Raw genomic sequence first — 18,625 nt, forward strand, 5'->3', positions numbered from 1 at the left:
AATGGCAAAGCTCAACCTTCCCTTAAAGGAAATGATAACCCAGAATTGCTATTACATTTAATGAGTGAATTGTTATTAGCAAGGCAACCATTGTAGACAATGCATTCATTAAGCACAGATGATATGGAGAGATGAGGAGACAACATCTCTGGCAAAGGCTATTTGAAAGGTACAATAGAATCAGAATTCTAGCTTTGACTGACTATTGTATTTCTAGAAGGCTTGACATTACATCCTACCTGCTTCTATCCATTCAAATAACAGCCAATGGTTAAGGGAAGCTTCTCTTCCATGGAAAATCTTATTTTTTTTTCTGGGCAGAATAATAGAAAAGCACCTTTTGATCTGCTATCATCAATTGTGTTAATATAATATCTTTCTCAGAATATTCCAGAAGTCCCAATTGGTTACTGAATATGGCTAATGCTCAGTCTTGGATACTCTTATAAATTTCCTTCCTTTGTACCTCTCTTTCAGTTTTACCCTGAGCAACTCACATTAATTTTTGTTTTGACAGAATAATTAAAACTAGTCCCTTATCCAACCTGGGAGAAAAACTTCATGATGACACTAAGATTCTGTATCAGTGTTTGAATGTTCCTCCCATTTGACCTGTAAATAATAAAGTGCAGTGTCTTAGACAAGCCAAAAATGCAAAGCATTAAGTCAGTTCTTTAACTCTGTGAACCCCAGAGACAAATAGGGCATAAATGTAGTGGTAATAGCACATTAATAATATCATCAAGTAATAGTATCACTAAGTAAGTATAGTAGTCCTGCAGCATTAGAGGCACTGAGTCAACTATCCCTCCATGCATATGCAATGGCTATATATGTTTCCTTCCTACAGGGTCCTTTAGTTGAATATTTACTCTTTCAATGGTTAATGTATATATTTCTGTCTCAGTTTTATGTGAGGAATATTTTAGTATAACTCTTATTAATGTGGTATCTTTTAAAATATTTTTGTTTTGAACTAATTGTCTTCTCTGCTTGAGTAATAAAAATAAACATATTAGTGGAAGGCAGGGAATTATGGTTTTGAGTATATCCAAACCCAGATAGTACTTTAACCCTCATGTAGTTTAGTCTTGAGTCATAGTTTATGAGTAAGAGAGATACCTCAGGTGATACACAGTATGTGTACCTTCACTCAAAAGCATAGGTCACAATAACTTATGAGCCCCCACCAATGTGTTTGCCTTTATTAGTCAGGCAAAAGATACAATTAATTCAAAACAAAGGCATGAAATGAGATAGAAAAGTAAAATTAAAATATTTCCCCCTTTTAAATGGGAAAACCAGAGCAGAGGACTCACTTTGTAGAATAGTGTAATGCCTACAAATGTTACATATATGTAGTGCCAGGAATTTAGTCAACTTTCCTCTCAAGTAATTGTCTTAGAGGGAAGAAAAAACAAAGGACTATTTAAAGGCTGGAAAACTATTGGTTATATATAGAAAGGTGTGATTAGAGGAAACAATACATATGAATAAAGGTTATCAATTACATTTTTATTACTGAACTTGCAAAAGGAATTTACTCTTTTACTTTGTAACAGAAAAATGCTTTCCCCCCTTTATATGCTGCCAGAATTTTTTTAAAAATAGCCTTTTTGGGGGGAAATTTAGTAATAAAGTTCTCCTATGTCCCTATACAGATTTACTTTTTGGGCATACGAACAATAATTTGTCTCTTACAGATCTGTAAAATATAGTGCTAGAAATAAGTTGGTCTGGAATGCAAGGAGGAGATATTTTTAATGGAGGGAGAAAAATCTGTAGATTGCCACAGAGGGAATTACAGATATTAGAGAAAGTTGGAAGGGGATGGTTTTTGACTTCCCTTCAGACTCTCAATCTTAAAAATGTGTTTTATTTTGAGACTTTGGCTTTTACTTTCCAAGGTTTTAAGCTAAAAGCCCCAAATGACAATTTACACAGGGCGATTTTTAGTTTTCAGACAGGAGATCTCAGTATTTGGGCTTTTGTGGTTTATAACATGGATCACCAGGCAAAATTGATTTTTCATTTGGCTGCATTAGTTTGAATATTATCTTAGTGACATCTCCACCATGACCCAGGAAGCTTATTATTGGGAAGACAATCATCCTGCAGTATCTCATCAGCCTTGGTAGTTCACCTCATCACTACCCTCTGGCTCTGATTGGATGGTGGAGCCATGAACACCAAACCTCCAGTTAAGAAGAGAGCTGAGCTCCAACATTCCCTCATTTCTCACCTAACTGCACTACTTTAGGACTTCTCTGACTGATTTCTTCACCATGCCGTCATGCAGGGAACCTTTTTTTTCCTCCCACTTTTCAGCTTTATTTTGTGTGTCATCTTCCCAATTAATTTTAACTTCTTATGCAGGAGGGATTGTCTTTCTTTTTTATATCTCTACCTTTGTGCTTAGCATTGTGCCTGGGATGTGGTAGGCATTTAATAAATATATATTGACTAATTAGTGGGGGGGTAGAAAATTCTATTCTTATATATGGATGGTTCTAAAAAAAATCTTCCATGGATTTTATGGAAATGAAGTAGTGAGTGAGGTTGTCGAAAGCAAGTGAAATCCTTAAAAGGAGGGATGGACTGGGGAGGGGAAAACCTCAATGAGTGAGGATTTCTGGATAAGAGAGAAAATTAACATTCAGATGTGGGTCTGTGGGTAAGGGGGCATTAGTAAGGGAATAAAATTAGGTCATGGGACCCAGAACAAAGAATTCAAAACTATTTTTTTTTACTAATTACATCTGAGTTTCAATTACCTCTTATAGCTTTGAAATCAATACAATCCTTTTTAATGTGTCTCTAAAAGCTTGTATCACTTGTTTATTCCTCAGGGTGTAAATAAAGGGATTCATTACTGGTGCCACTGAGGTTGCAAGCACTGATACTACCTTATTCAAAGCCACCCCTTCTTTTGCAGAAGGTTTGATATAAATGAAGATGCAGGTTCCATAAGTCATGGAGACAACAATCATGTGGGAGGAACAAGTGGAAAAGGCTTTTTTCCTTTGCTGGGCAGAAGGGAATCTCAGAATAGTCCTGACAATATAGGCATAAGATAAAACCACTAATGCTAAGGTAATGATGAGTGTCAACACAGCAGAGGATAAAATCATTCTTTCTATGAATTGTGTATCAGAGCATGTGATCTCCAGCATTGGTGATGCATCACAGATGAAATGGTTAATGACATTAGAGTCACAGAATTCTAGCTCAAGACCCACACCAAGTGGCGGAATGATGATTATCAACCCAGACAGCCAACAACGTAGGAGGAGCTGGTTACAGAGTCGGTTGCTCATGATGGTAGCGTAGTGCAGAGGTTTGCAGATGGCTATATAGCGGTCATAAGACATGGCAGCCAAAAGAAAAAATTCTGAGGCCCCAAGGAAGATACCAAAAAATAATTGGGTTACACATGCATTATAGGTCACAGTGTAGTCTCCAGTTGACATGTTGTACAGGAATCTGGGAATACAGACAGTTGTGAATTACAATTCTAAGAAGGAAAAGTTCCTAAGGAAAAAATACATGGGGGTTTTAAGGTGGGGATCCACCAAAGTGAGGGTGATGATGGTCAAGTTCCCAGTTACACTCAACATGTAGGTCAGAAACAGAAAGATAAAAAGCAGAACCTTCAGCTGTGGATCATCTGTCAATCCATGAAGAATAAATAATGTTATACCTGTATGGTTTCTCATATCTGACCTCTGTCTTTCAATGAATCTGTATGAGAGAGAAAGAGAGAGAGAGAGAGAGAGAGAGAGAGAGAGAGAGAGATAGGAGAGGAGAGACACAGAGAGAGAGAGGTGAGAGAGAGTAGAGAAGAGGCATCATAAAATAGGTTAGCAATGCAATTTAGATATAAACACTTATAAGTCACTTGAGCCCTTTTTCCTTTCACTGGATAAAAAAAAATCATGCCAACATTTTGTTATCCTCAATGATTTTAACCTGTGTATCAGCTACTGAGCACAGCATTTTTGTAAGGACTTTTGTCCTCAATCTATATTTCCCTTGCTTTTGAGTTTCTTGTCTCTACCTTATTCCTTCCAAATCAACTTTAATTTGTATTATTTCAAAGATTTTGTTGATTTCCTTTAGTTTTCCCACCATAGTCATTTTCATATACACCTCCTTAACTGTATCCCTTTGTGACCTAAGAAAAAAAGAAACTTAAGCAAGACTAACCCTGACCGTGTATGCAAGCATATGTCAAACACACTTATGTTCATGTAACATTAAGTTTTCAGCCATTTTCCAAATGTCAGACGATTGCCTTGACTCTACTTTGTTGCTACCACAGAAAGTCCTATGATCTCTTGGCATACATGTGGTGCCTCTTTCTGTCTTTGATCTCCTTGGGATATATACTAGCTGGTGAGATCACTAGCTCAAAATCTATGAATCATTTCATCACTTCCCTCAGAAAATTTCAGATTGTTTTTTTGATCATTTTCACCATTCCTTCTACCTGTCATATATTAGTGGGTTTATTTTTCCAGATCACCACCAAATTGTGTAGTTTCCTTTATTTTTGACCTTTGCCAATACATGAACTGTGGGTGATAAGACCTCAGAGTATCAATAAGGGTTTAAACTTGAATTTCTTTTATTTAATTTTCATAGTACTTTAATGGTTATTATTAATTTTCAATTCTTATCTTGTGAACTATTTCTTAAACCGAGGAAATGTTTCTTGGTGTTATATATTTGCATAAAGTACACTCTTTGAACTTATCTACCTGGTTCCATGGGAAACTCTGTGCATTCATGCAACTCCTCTAAAAGCCCAATTTCTTTTCTTCAACTTTCCACATCTCTGGGCTCTTTTAATATAATAAAATCAGGTTGCTATACAATCAGACCACACATACTTTACATTGCTCTAGGTCCTTGTGGCTTCTCCTTGAAAAGGCTCTATATTCTCTTAAGATGACAGAGCTCAAAAAAGCATCACAGGGGCGGAGCCAAGATGGCCTCATGAAGGCAGCATCTTACAAGGTCTCTTACAGCTCTCTCACAAGGTCTGTCAGATTCCTATAAAAAAGTGAATTGGAGCAGATTTGAGAGAGTCAGAAACCGCGAGCAGTCTGTGTGTGGCAAATTTCCAAGCCAGGAAAGTCTGAAAGGCCGGAGGCACGAACCTGTAGGCTTGGAGAGTACTCGGTGCGGAGCTGCTCCAGACCAAGGCAGAAGCGGCTGGCCGGGAAATCCACGTGGGAGACGGGCTGGGAGACAGCTGGGCGCCTGAAACCAGCGGAGATCCCCAGACCTCCCAACACAGGATGGCAGTCTGTGGAAGCGATGAGAGGCAGCGCAACGCCACCCATGAAACACCGTCTCCAGAAGTTTGAAGCCCAAACATATTAAACGTGGCTTCTTGAACTTCCGGGAGTTCTTAATGTCCAGGTAAACAGCTCTAATCCCTCCCCTCCCCACCCAGAGAATCCCTCGGGGAAAAAAAAAAGAACGCTGGAACTGAGCAGAAAGTAGTGGGGCTTCAGTGGTCAAATAGCAGAAGTTCATCAGTCCCAGAGGGGCAGAGTCGGCAGGGGTCAACGCCAGGAGCCCAGACGTAACCTTGCTCCCCCAGGGGAAGTGCCAGACATCAGCTCAAACAACAAACAGCTGAGACCACTGCTGAAAAGCAAGTGCTGGAGAGCACCCACAGGGAGTGAGACGCCAGGGAGCCAGACGCCTCCCCCACACCTCAGGAAACTGAAGGTTATAATTCTAGACTCACAACCCCCAGAATAAGAAAGCTGGGACAGAAAGACCTGAGGCCCACAGATAAAAATTCGTTGTAAAGCCAACAAAAGGCAAACCAACATGAAGAAGAACACAAAAAAACCGAGGACGATAGATTCTTTTTATGGAGACAGACAGGATCAAAATACCAACATAGAAGAGGAAAGTAACGAGACTATAGATACATCAGATACCTCAAAAGGTAATATGAACTGGTCTCCAGCCCAAAAAGCACTGCTGGAAGAGCTAGAGGAGGATTTTAAAAACCAAATTAGGGAGGTAAAAGAAAACATGGAAAAAATGGAAAAGTCTCTAAAGAATAAGACTGGTGAAATGGCTACAGAGATTCAGAATGTAGAGAGAGAAAATGACACTCAGAGAGGCAAAATCAACCAATTGGAAAAGGAGACTCAAAAGCAAAATGTAAACACTAACTCATTAAAAATTAGACTTGAGCAAGTGGAAGCTAATGAATCTATGAGGCACCAAGAAGTAATAAAACAAAACGTAAAGAATGAAAAAATAGAAAAAAATGTGAAATATCTGATTGGCAAAACAACTGACCTGGAAAACAGATCCAGGAGAGACAATTTGAGAATTATTGGTCTACCAGAAATCCATGATGAAAAAAAGAGCCTTGACAGTATCTTCGAAGAAATTATCAAAGACAACTGCCCAGAGGTCCTAGAACCAGAGGGCAAAATAGTCATTGAAAGAATTCACCGATCACCCCCTGAAAGAGATCCCAAACTGAAAACACCAAGAAATATTATAGCCAAATTTCAGAGCTATAAACTCAAGGAGAAAATACTGCAAGCAGCCAAAAAGAAGCAATTCAAATATCGTGGAACTACAGTCAGGATCACTCAGGATCTCTCAGCTTCCACATTAAAAGACAAGAGAAATTGGAATATGATATTCCAAAGGGCAAAGGAGCTGGGACTACAACCAAGGATCAACTACCCAGCAAAAGCATAATTTTCCAGGCAAGGTGATGGACATTCAATGAAATAAGGGAATTCCAGACCTTCCTGATGAAAAGGCCAGAACTCAATGGAAAATCTGATCTCCAAATAAAAAAGCATCACAGACATTTTATTTGTCCAGGGTTTATCTATTATACCCAAGGCAATGCTGAGGTTGTTGGGGGGTAGGGTGGAGTGATGATAGCAAGTGGAAAACAGGGATAGAACTTAGAGCAATAATAAATATTGAGGTTGAAGTCTTAGTGGAAAGCATCAGTGCCCACCACTCTCAGCAAACATTCTATCCACATCCTAAAATCCTTTTAGGGATGTGTAACTAAAATAGCAGAAGTCCATTAGCAACAGCTACCTTAAGCCACCTGCACCTGACTGAGTCTACCATGCACTATACTATATCTATGCTCATGCCAGACCTGATCTCCTAGTTCTATTCTATTCTTTCTGACCACATGTTGTCTCAAAAAATACTTCACCAAGACACTGCCTTACAGTCCCACACTAAGAAACATACTCAGAGCAAATCAGTTCTCTGGGTCCATAATGGGAAGCAGAACCATTAAAGTGTCTGCTTCAAATTTCTCATTGGAAAGAATGATGGTGGAGCAGAGTTCTGTCTTACCACAGGTTCTAGTGCGTAGGTAGGGGGAAATCTTCCTATAAAAGGTGAGATCATCAACTGCTTTAAGAATTAGGTCAATTTAGGGTGTGGGAGGGAAGAACACTTAGGAGAGGGTAAAAATGTTAATAGTTTCCTGGAAGGGAGCCAATTGTACAGCATGTTGCTGGAGGGGCACAAGGTGATGTGGGAGGACAATAATTGAACAGGGAGGAGGCACAGTGAAATGGAGCACCCACAGTTAGGGAGAAGCCTACCTGTTCCCCCCACACCCTTCCCAGATGAGGACATCCAAGGGCACAGGTCCATTTGCTCTAAGGAAACTTCTTCTAAGTCAGCCTCTGCTAGAAGGCATCTCTCCACACCCAATTAGATTCACAAGTCCTCCACAATCACTGGGTGGTTTCTTTGAAACCTTTGCTCCAGCTTGTTTTGGGGCAAAACCCCGGGACATCTCTGAGGCCACTTCATCTCCACCCTCAGCTGCAGACCCTCAGCCCTAACACTCTATGTCCTTTCTCTTATTTCTGGTTGCCATATTATTTTGATTGTGAATCAGCTTTTCTGCATTCTTCTCTCTTACCTTAGCTCTTCAGAGGCAGTTGTCTCTACTTCCTGGATATCATCTGGTCTTTTTTTTTTTATCTGTGAGACCTTTCAAGGAAAGGAAAGGAAGGCCTAAGTTTTAAAAAAAATCAAATTACAGAAGGTTGTCATTAGAGTTTTCAGGAGGCTTCATTTCACTCTCCAAACTAGAATGCAATGCTTTCCCTGGCTCCTAATGCTTTTCCCCCTTTGCCCCTTCCTAGGACCTCCATTATATCCTGTAATTGGACTCTTTTTAAACTACCTTTCTCTAATGAGGTGACAGAAGATCCAATAAAGGAATCCACATTATGGAAATTATCACTGATAATGTCCCCTTGAAAAGAATAGTTTAACTTTTAGGAGGAGATATGATATTATTTGGAAATAGCATTTGGATATGGAGGCAATGTACTCATAACTAGACCATGAAGACTGTTATCTACCTTGTTTCCATACAAGACAATTTCTTCCCTGCTTTCCCTTTTCCTATCTTTTAAGGTAAACGTATGTTAAGGGGCAGCTCCATAGCACAGTGGATCGAGCGCCAGATCTGGAGTCAGGAACATTCATCATCGTGAGTTCATATCCAGCTTCAGACACTTAGTAGTTGTATGATCCTGGGCAAGTCACTTAACCCTATTTGCCTTGGTTTCCTCATCTGTATAATGAGCTAGAAAAGGAAATGGCAAATCACTTTGTCAAGAAAACCCCAAATGAAGTAATGAAGAGTCTAAAATAACTAAACAATAATAGTATGCTAAACTATTTCTATGTACAGCAATAGAGGCCATGTTCAAAGACAGGAATAGCCACAGAACAAATGGCAGTATTTGTGCCTTTGGTTTTAGAGTGCAGGGAGGTTGGAGTGGGTTTATTTCTGCAAAAGCTTTAGATATTGGAGAGTGAAACCTAGAATTTTCTCTTTCCCTACTTAGAGGTGACAGCTTGTGTGTCGTGACAAGTTTCCTTTTCGGATGTCCCCAGTATTCTGGGATCCTTGTGTATCCCAGCTTCATTTCAGACAGGAAAAGGTCATTTGTTCCACTGCAGCTGAGCATTGCAATGAGAAGTAACCATAGTCAAGCATCACCTTTTGCCAGTGACATTTTGTATCTTTGTAGATGCCATGTCTGTCTGCTCACGCTGTCCCTGTGATTCTAAGGTTAAAGGACAGGCAGTCTAATTTGTTTTGAGCAGGATTTGGTCACATTTGTTTCTCACTAATTAATAGTTAATTCTATTCAGTAGCTACAGAAATGTTTCTCATCTGCATTCAATTTTCCTCCATGATGCCCTGGAATAGGCTTTCTTGGGAGAACCTAATTAGTTGTATGGATGGATTTTGCTTGGTTGTTGTAAAATATTCCCTACAAAGAACCCTAAGGAGCATTCCTTCAGAATCTTGAGAAGTGAGGATTCTGCATCCCAGCAAAGATTATATATGTCCAGTTTACACTGTGCAGAATCCATTATTGCAGACACCATCAAAGACATGGGACACTGATTTTGGTTTCCTGGATATATGATCATTGGAGAAGCAATTTCTGTTTTGTTTAGGATTTGTAGAAAAAATTCCACATCTGGAGCCAGAGTTGTGGCTTAGTAGGAATTTTTCTCTGAATTTGTCTCCCTCACTTTTTTTAACCTCCATCCTCTGGCCCTTAGGGCCCACTATTCCATATCAAACAATTCTGTCTTGTCTGGGAAGCATTAGCTTTCTTCCTCCAACAGTATGCCCTTCCTCTCACAGCCCAGGTTTCAGCTAGTTTTCTGATGTGAAGAATCCCTTGAGCGACTTGAAAAATAGCTTCTTCACGTGTCAAGTCGCTAAGTGTTGCTTTCATTTTCAGTAGGGAATGTTGTTCATTCAAAGGAAATAACCAGAACTGAGGAAATTTAAGAAATGTGCAGCATATGGTAAAAGAGAAAGCTCCTTGCACCCCTGAAATCACATAGGTAACTCACCTATGTATGTAACCTTGGCCTCTCTTCCATCGAAGGGTAGAAACAATGGTCATGTGATTTGGAAGAAGAGGAAGAAGATCTCAGATACAGATGGCAGATTTCATTCTGGAACATTCATAATACTTGCTGAATTTTTAAAAATAGATTGTTGTAAAGGGGAAGTAGTCACATCCATTCCACCACAGCTAGCAAAAGGGACAATAGTTACAAGACACACTTTTTTTATACTTACTTTTCTAACCAGACTCATGTCTTTGTGGCAAGTGGAACGATGGCTTATCTTGATGCAAGTCAAAGCTGAGCAGTACTGATTTGAGGGAGGGGTGTATATGCACTTTTGGCCTTGTTTTTATGCATTTATAATGTTAGATTCTCAGCTAGGCTGGGTAACAGAGCCCTTCTAAGTTCCAATCTCCTGGAACTCTCAAGGGTATTACCCTAATTTTTTCTCCCTTTATCATCTCTAAAATGTTATTGAATCAAAAATCCTCTCTCAAATTTAAGATGTAAAATATTTCCATGAGTTCTACATAGTGAAAAGGAAGATAAAATCATGGTTGATGGAAGGGGACTTCAGGACCTGCCTTTGTTGTGACAGAAGTTCTTATCTGTCTGGGCAGGTGGACAAGTTTCCCTCCACATTATATGGTAAGGACAAAGGATATTTGTTTTGTCTGTCCTATGTGCTATGGGTATATGGGGATCAATTAAGCTCACAAATAAAAGGGCCCTTGGGGGACCCGAGTTCAAAAGTCACTAATGAATCTCCTATCTTATGGCTCTAATTTTTTCTTTTGGAGGGGGGAAGGGCAATTGGGTTTAAGTGACTTGCCCAAGGTCACACAGCTAGTAAGTGTCAATGGTCTGAGGCCGGATTTGAACTCAGGTCTTCCTGACTCCAGGGCCGGTGCTCTATTCACTGCACCACCTAGCTGCCCCTTGAATGTCCTATCTAATTAACTTTGGCAAAATGACTTTAAATAGGCCTCTCTGTTGCTAGTCCCCACAGAAACCTGAAGACGTAATAGCATCGGACTGTCAAGGTGCTAAGTATCCAGGTCAAGTGTTTGAGTCTGGCATCTCATTACTCCTTCCCATATTGTATAAGGGACTCGACTCTGTAGAGGAGCTGTTGAGGATTCTCTAGGACAAGCCATATTAGAAGAAATCTCTATTAGCCCATTTTCTATGAGATTCTGAAGTTTCTACCTCTCTTTCTGTTAAAGATAGAACCTAGCAAAGTGTTAGGTTGGAGCTACAAGTACTTACCTCCACCTTCCCCTAGCATTCCTTCTTTTGAAGCCCTTACAGAAGAAGGCTCATGACCTTTCTTCTAGGACCTCCCAGATAATGACTGAGCTTCCTATATCTATACTGCTAGGACTCCACACACTCACTTTTGGATTCAGCTATTCTTCCTCACATCTGCACTCTGAAGGTCCTACCTATAGATCAACCCTTAATGTTAGTCATATCTAGAGTCATTCTCCTTCACACAACCTGCACTGATTTGCAATTGTACTGCAATTCAGCTTCTCCTCAAACTCACACCTCTGTTCCAACTCAATCACTCTAATCACCAAACCAGTGCTCCATTCATAAACCTTTCTTCACAGCACCAACGGGCTAGTTTCCTGACAAGCCTTTCAGTGATCATCATCAAAGGAATATATACATGTCAATATTCAGCAAAATCTAATAGCCACAAAAAGCTGCATAATATCTATATCTATTCCCCATAACTTTGAACCAGGGCGTCTTCAGTGTCTGTCCAGCCCTTTCAGTAAAACACACAGATGCAAGTTCCAATTCTTTCCTGAATAACTCACCCCTCACTGATCAATTCCTTTTCTGAACTCAGAAGGCTTATTCTTCTTATAACCTTTGATTCAGAGTTATTCTCCTCAAAGAAAGTCCCAGGTGGACTTTAAGTTACTTCTCATTTCTCTGGCTCATTGCCCCAATCTAGATAATCTGTGAACTTCCATATCTGCCCCTTCTGTGTTACAGTCATTAACCCTACTTAAAAGTCAAGTCAAGAAGTATCGGGGGTGAAGCCAAGATGGTGGCTGGAAAGCAGGGACTGGAATGAGCTCCCCAACAAGTCCCTTCAAAAACCTATAAAAAATGTCTCTGAACCAATTCTAGAACTGCAGAACCCACAAAATAGCAGAGGGAAACAGGGTTCCAGCCCAGGACAGCCTGGATGGTCTCTGGGTGAGGTCTATCCCACATGGAGCTGGGAGCAGGGCAGAGCAGAGCCCAATGTGGGCGGCGCGGACCAACTAGACCAGGAGCTGGGTGGAGCGGGCCCTAGCCCCCTGAATCAGTGAGCTGCAGCAGTTACCAACTTCTCAACCCACAAACACCAAAGACAACAGAGAAGGTTAGTGGGAAAAGCTGCTGGGGACAGAGTGAAAAAAGGAGTTTGTGGTTTGGCCACCACCCCGGCAGCGGAGGTGGGGCAGCTACAGAGCTATAGCTGCAGTTGCTTCTGGGCCCAGGCCCACCTGGTGGGAGGAATTAAGTGGCAGATCAGAGCAGGAGTGAAGAGCCTGCTGAAGATCTAAGTTCAGTCTGGGTTGGGGGTCCTTGGGGAAGGAGGAGTGCTGGTGTGGCAGAGCTGGCGCATCCCCCCAAGCTTGCAACATAGCTATCTTTACTCTACAAGCAGTCATACCCCACTGAAAAACTCAAGGGTCAAGTTAGTTGGCTGGGAATATGGCCAGGCAGCGAAAATGCACCCAGATTCACTCTCAGACTTTGGAATCTTTCTCTGGTGACAAAGAAGACCAAAACATACAGCCAGAAGAAGTCAACAAAGTCAAAGAGCCTACAACAAAAGCCTCCAAGAAAAACATGAACTGCTCTCAGGCCATGGAAGAGCATAAAAAGGGTTTTGAAAAGCAATTTATAGAAGTAGAGGAAAAATTGGGAAGAGAAATGAGAAGGATGCAAGAAAACCATGAAAAACAAGTCAATGACTTGCTAAAGGAGACCCCAAAAAAATACTGAAAAATATACTGAAGAAAACAACACCTTAAAAAATAGACTAACTCAAATGGCAAAAGAGCTCCAAAAAGCCAATGAGGAGAAGAATGCCTTGAAAGGCAGAATTAATGAAATGGAAAAGGAGGTCCAAAAGACCACTGAAGAAAATACTACCTTAAAAATTAGACTGCAGCAAGTAGAAGCTAGTGACTTTATGAGAAATCAAGATATTATAAAACAGAACCAAAGGAATGAAAAAGTGGAAGACAATGTGAAATATCTCATTGGAAAAACCACTGACCTGGAAAATAGATCCAGGAGAGATAATTTAAAAATTATTGGACTACCTGAAAGCCATGATCAAAAAAAGAACCTAGATATCATCTTTCAAGAAATTATCCAGGAGTACCGCTCTGGTATTCTAGAGCCACAGGGCAAAATGGAAATTGAAAGAATCCACAGATCACCTCTTCAAATAGATCCCAAAAAGAAAACTCCTAGGAATATTGTCGCCAAATTCCAGAGCTCCCAGATCAAGGAGAAAACATTACAAGCAGACAGAAAGAAACAATTTGAGTATTGTGGAAATACAATCAGAACAATCCAAGATCTAGCAGCTTCTACATTAAGAGATCGAAGGGCTTGGAATACGATATTCAGGAGGTCAACAGAGCTAGGATTAAAACCAAGAATCACCTACCCAGCAAAACTGAGTATCATGCTCCAAGGCAAAATATGGATTTTCAATAAAATAGAGGACTTTCAAGCTTTCTCAGTGAAAAGACCAGAGCTGAATAGAAAAGTTGACTTTCAAACACAAGAATCAAGAGAAGCATGAAAAGGTAATCAAGAAAAAAAACAAGAAAAAGAAATTTCAAGGGACTTACTAAAGTTCAACTGTTTTGTTTTCATTCCTACATGTAAAGATGATGTGTATGATTCATGAGACCTCAGTATTAGGGTAGCTGATGGGAATATGCATATATATATATATATATATATCTTTATGTATATATATGTATATGTATATATGAGTGTGTATGTATGTATATATGTATGTGTATATATATTTATACATATATATATGTATATATATATATATATATATATATATATATATATATATATATATATATATATATATAGAGAGAGAGAGAGAGAGAGAGAGAGGGAGAGGGAGAGAGAGAGAGAGAGAGGGAGAGAGAGAGAGGGAGAAAGAGAGAGAGAGAGTGGGCACAGGGTGAGTTGAAGATGAAGGGAAGATATCTAAAAGAAATAAAATCAAATTAAGGGATGAGAGAGGAATATATTGAGAGAGGGAGGTAGAGAGAGATAGAATGGGGTAAATTATCTCGTATAAAAGTGGCAAGAAAACTCAGTTCTGTAGGAAGAGAACAGAAGGCAGGTGAGTGGGAATGAGCGCATCTTGCTCTCATCAGATTTGACCTGAGGAGGGAATACCATACATACTCAATTGGGTATCTTACCCCAGAGGAAAGATGGAGTAAGAAGATAAAAAAAAGGGGAGGGATGATAGAAGGGAGGGCAGATGGGGATGGAAGTAATCAAAAACACTTTCAAAAGGGGACAGGGTCAAGGGAGAAAATTCAATAGAGGGGTATAGGTTAGGAAGGAGCAAAATATAGTTAGTCTTTCACAGCAAGAGCATTGTGGAAGGGTTATACATAATGATACGCATGTGGCCTATGTTGAATTGCTTGACTTCTTAGGGAGGGTGGGTGGGAAGGGAAGAGGGGAGAGAATTTGGAACTCAAAGTTTTAAAAACACATGTTCAAAAACAAAAAAAAATATTTTTGCATGCAACTAGAAAATAAGGACAAGTGGGCATAGGAATTTATCTTGCCCTACAAGAAAGGAAGGGAAAAGGGGATGGGAGGGGAGTGGGGTGACAGAAGGGAGGGGTGACTGGGGGACTGGGCAACAGGGCAACCAGAATATACACCATCTTGGAGTGGGGGGAAGGTAGAAATGGGGAGAAAATTTGTAATTGAAACTCTTGTGAAAATCAATGCTGAAAACTAAATATATTAAATTTAAAAAAGAAGAAAAAATGAAAAAAAGATTTTAAGTACCAAAAAATATACCACAAACACACTTTTTTTCTTGATTACTAGAAAAAAAATGCATCTTTTACTAATTTTATTCATTCCAAGTGAAAGCACAATAGCATGATTTTTTTTTAATTCCATGGTGTTCTCTCCTCTAAAGAACAGTAAAAATAATCAAGCTTTACATTATTTGAGTATCCTACAAAACCCTAGTGATTCATAATCATTAATTAAATTAAAGTCTAAAAATGAGATTATTTAAAAAAAAAAGTCAAGTTAAATAAAGTAAGCAAATATTTATTAAGTGCCTACAATCACACAGATTCACCAAAATTGACCCAGGAACTAGTTTCTTTATTGATTGATTTAAATAGCAGTCAACCCATAAACACCAAAGATAGCAGAGAAGGTTAGTGGGAAAAGTTTCTGGGACAAAGTGAAAGGAGTTTGTGGTCAGCCACCACCCCTGGGATGGTGGAGGTGGTGCACCTCTGAGGCTGCTTCAAGAGCTATAGCTTCAGGTGCTTCCAGCCCCAGGCCCACCTGGTGGGAGGAATTAAACAGAAGACAAAAGTGGGAGTGCAAAGCCTGCTTTACCCTGCCTGGATCTGGGCCACAATCCTGGTTGGTGGTTCTTGGGGGAGAAGGAGGGCTGGTGTGGCAGAGCTTGCTGTGCAGAAGTAGCTCTGAAAACAGCAGTGCAGCCTCTCAAGCTTGGGACAAATTACTCTGTACTCTACAAGCAGTCGTACCCTGACAGAAAGCTCAAGGGTCAATTAGTTGGCTGGGAACATGAACAGGCAGCAAAAATGGTCTCGGATTAAGACTCAGAATTTAGAATCTTTTTTTTGGTGACAAAGAATACCAAAACATACAGCCAGAAGAAGTCAACAAAGCCAAAGAGCCTATATCAAAAGCCTCCAAGAAAATTTTGAATTGTTCTCAAGCCATGAAAGAGTTCAAAAAGGATTTGGAAAATCAAGTAAGAGAAGTAGAGGACAAATTGGGAAGAGAAATGGGAGTGATGTAGGAAAACCATGAAAAACAAGTCAATGACTTGCTGAAGGAGACCCCTCAAAATACTGAAGAAAATAATACCTTAAAAAATAGACTAACTCACATGGCAAAAAAGCTCCAAAAAGCCAATGAGGAGAAGAGTGCCTTGAAAGGCAGAATTAGCCAAATGGAAAAGGAGGTCCAAAAGACCACTGAAGTAAATACTACCTTAAAAATTAGAATGGAGCAAGTGGAAGCCAGTGACTTTATGGGAAATCAAGACATTATAAAGCAGAATCAAAGGAATGAAAAAGTGGAAGACAATGTGAAATGTCTCATTGGAAAAACCACTGACCTGGAAAATAGATCCAGGAGAGATAATTTAAAAATTATTGGACTACCTGAAAGCCATGATCAAAAAAAGAACCTAGATATCATCTTTCAAGAAATTATCAAGGAGAACTGCTCTGATATTCCAGAGCCAGAGGCTAAAATAGAAATTGAAAGAATCCACCTATCACCTCTTGAAAAAGATCCCAAAAACAAAACTCCTAGGAATAATATTGCCAAATTCCAGATCACCCAGATCAAGGAGAAAATACTGCAAGCAGCCAGAAAGAAACAATTTGAGTACTGTGGGAACAAAAAAACCAAAAGCTCTAGCAGCTTCTACATTAAGGGATCATAGGGCTTGGAATATGACATTCTGGAGGTCAATGGAGCTAGGATTAAAACCAAGAATTACATACCGAGCAAAATTGAGTATAATGCTCCAAAGAAAAGTTTGGATTTTCACTAAAATAGAGGACTTTCAAGCTTTCTCAGTAAAAAGACCAGAGCTGAATAGAAAATTTGACTTTCTGACACAAGAATCAAGAGAAGCATTAAAAGGGAAACAAGAAAGAGAAATCATAAGGGACTTACTAAAGTGGAACAGTTTTTTTTCATTCCTACATGAAAAGATGATGTGTATAATTCATGAAACCTCAGTATTAGGGTAGGTGAAGGGAATATGCATATATACATACATATATACATACAAATGCATTTACATATATATACATATATATATAAGGGCACAGGGTGAGTTGAATATGAAGGGATGATATCTAAAAAAAAATCAAATTAAGGGCTGAGAGAATATATTGAGAGAGGGAGAAAGGGAGAGATAGAATGGAGTAAATTAACTCCCATAAAAGTGGCAAAAAAAGCAGTTCATTGGAAGGGAAGAGGGGGCAGGTGAGGGGGAATGAGTGAATCTTGCTCTCATTGGATTTGACTTGATGAAGGAATAACACACACACTCAATTGGGTATCTTACTCCACAAGAAAGAAGGAGGACAGGGATAAAGAAGGGGGGATGCAAGAAGGGAGGGCAGATGGAGGAGGAGGTAATCAAAAGCAAACACATTCGAAAAGGGACAGGTTCAAGGAAGAAAATTGGTTAAAAGGGAATTAAACAGAAGACAAAAGTGGGAGTGCAAAGCCTGCTTTACCCTGCCTGGATCTGGGCCACAATCCTGGTTGGTGGTTCTTGGGGGAGAAGGAGGGCTGGTGTGGCAGAGCTTGCTGTGCAGAAGTAGGATAGGAAGGAGCAAAATATAGTTAGTCTTTCACAACATGAGTATTGTGGAAGGGTTTTGCATAATGATACACATGTGACCTATGTTGATTGCTTGCCTTCTTAGGGAGGGTGGGTGGGGAGGGAAGAGGGGAGAGAATTTGGAACTCAAAGTTTTAAAAGCAGATGTTCAAAAGAAAGGTTTTTTTTTCATGCCACTGGGAAATAAGATATACAGGCAATGGGGCAAAAAAATCTGTCTTGCCCTACAAGAAAGTAAGGGAAAAAGGGATGGGGGGGAGTGGGGTGACAGAAGGGAGGGCTGACTGGGAAACAGGACAATTAGAATATATGCCATCTTGGAGTGGGGGGAGGGTAGAAATGGGGAGAAAATTTATAATTCAAAATGTTGTAGAAATCAATGCTGAAATAATTTTTTCTTTGAAAGAATGAATGAAAAAAGTATTTATTAAGTGTATAGTATATGTCAAAGAGCCTGCTAGGTGCCAGGGCCACAGATAGCCCACCATCCCAAGGAGCTCACATTGAAGAAGGTGACCATCAACTATAAGCATGAAGTTAATTCCAGGCCTGGCCTGCTGGAAGACAATTTTTTGGAGATGCAGTGACAAGATGAAATTTAAGATACCAATTTAGTACTTTCATTACTTCAGGTTCTGATATTTAAGATATCCCAGGAAAGTATAATAACAGTGATGTTGATCCTTAATAATAAAGCTGCTGTAGCTTTTAAAAATTTTTTGATCAATGAATCCTTTTGAATTTTATGTGTGTTAAACATTTCCTTTATGCAGATGAAGTAAATAGCTGTCCTAAATATGCCCTACATTTTACTTTGTTAACTTTTTTTCTTCATCCTTTTGGGAGGCCTTAGAACTGAGACAAATTTCAACTTGAAGTGATTCTTCCTAGTTCTCTGGAGTTGAGGCTTACAGAGCCAGTGAATACAAGAAAATAAACTACCCTTTCCTTTTAAAGCTCAGGTTATTACAGGATGAAATATGACTTCCATGTGTGTCAGTACAGAAAATAAGGTCTCTTCACAGGAGAGGGAAATAGTAAGTG

General features: G+C 39.6%; 1 pseudogene; it reads right to left on the reverse strand.

Moving 5' to 3' along the window:
• Window positions 1–2,777: 2,777 nt before the first annotated feature.
• Window positions 2,778–3,746, reverse strand: LOC118850629 (annotated as a pseudogene).
• Between the last annotated feature and the right edge of the window lie 14,879 nt (window positions 3,747–18,625).

This window comes from Trichosurus vulpecula, chromosome 5 (assembly GCF_011100635.1).
Source record: "Trichosurus vulpecula isolate mTriVul1 chromosome 5, mTriVul1.pri, whole genome shotgun sequence".
NCBI lineage: Eukaryota > Metazoa > Chordata > Mammalia > Diprotodontia > Phalangeridae > Trichosurus > Trichosurus vulpecula.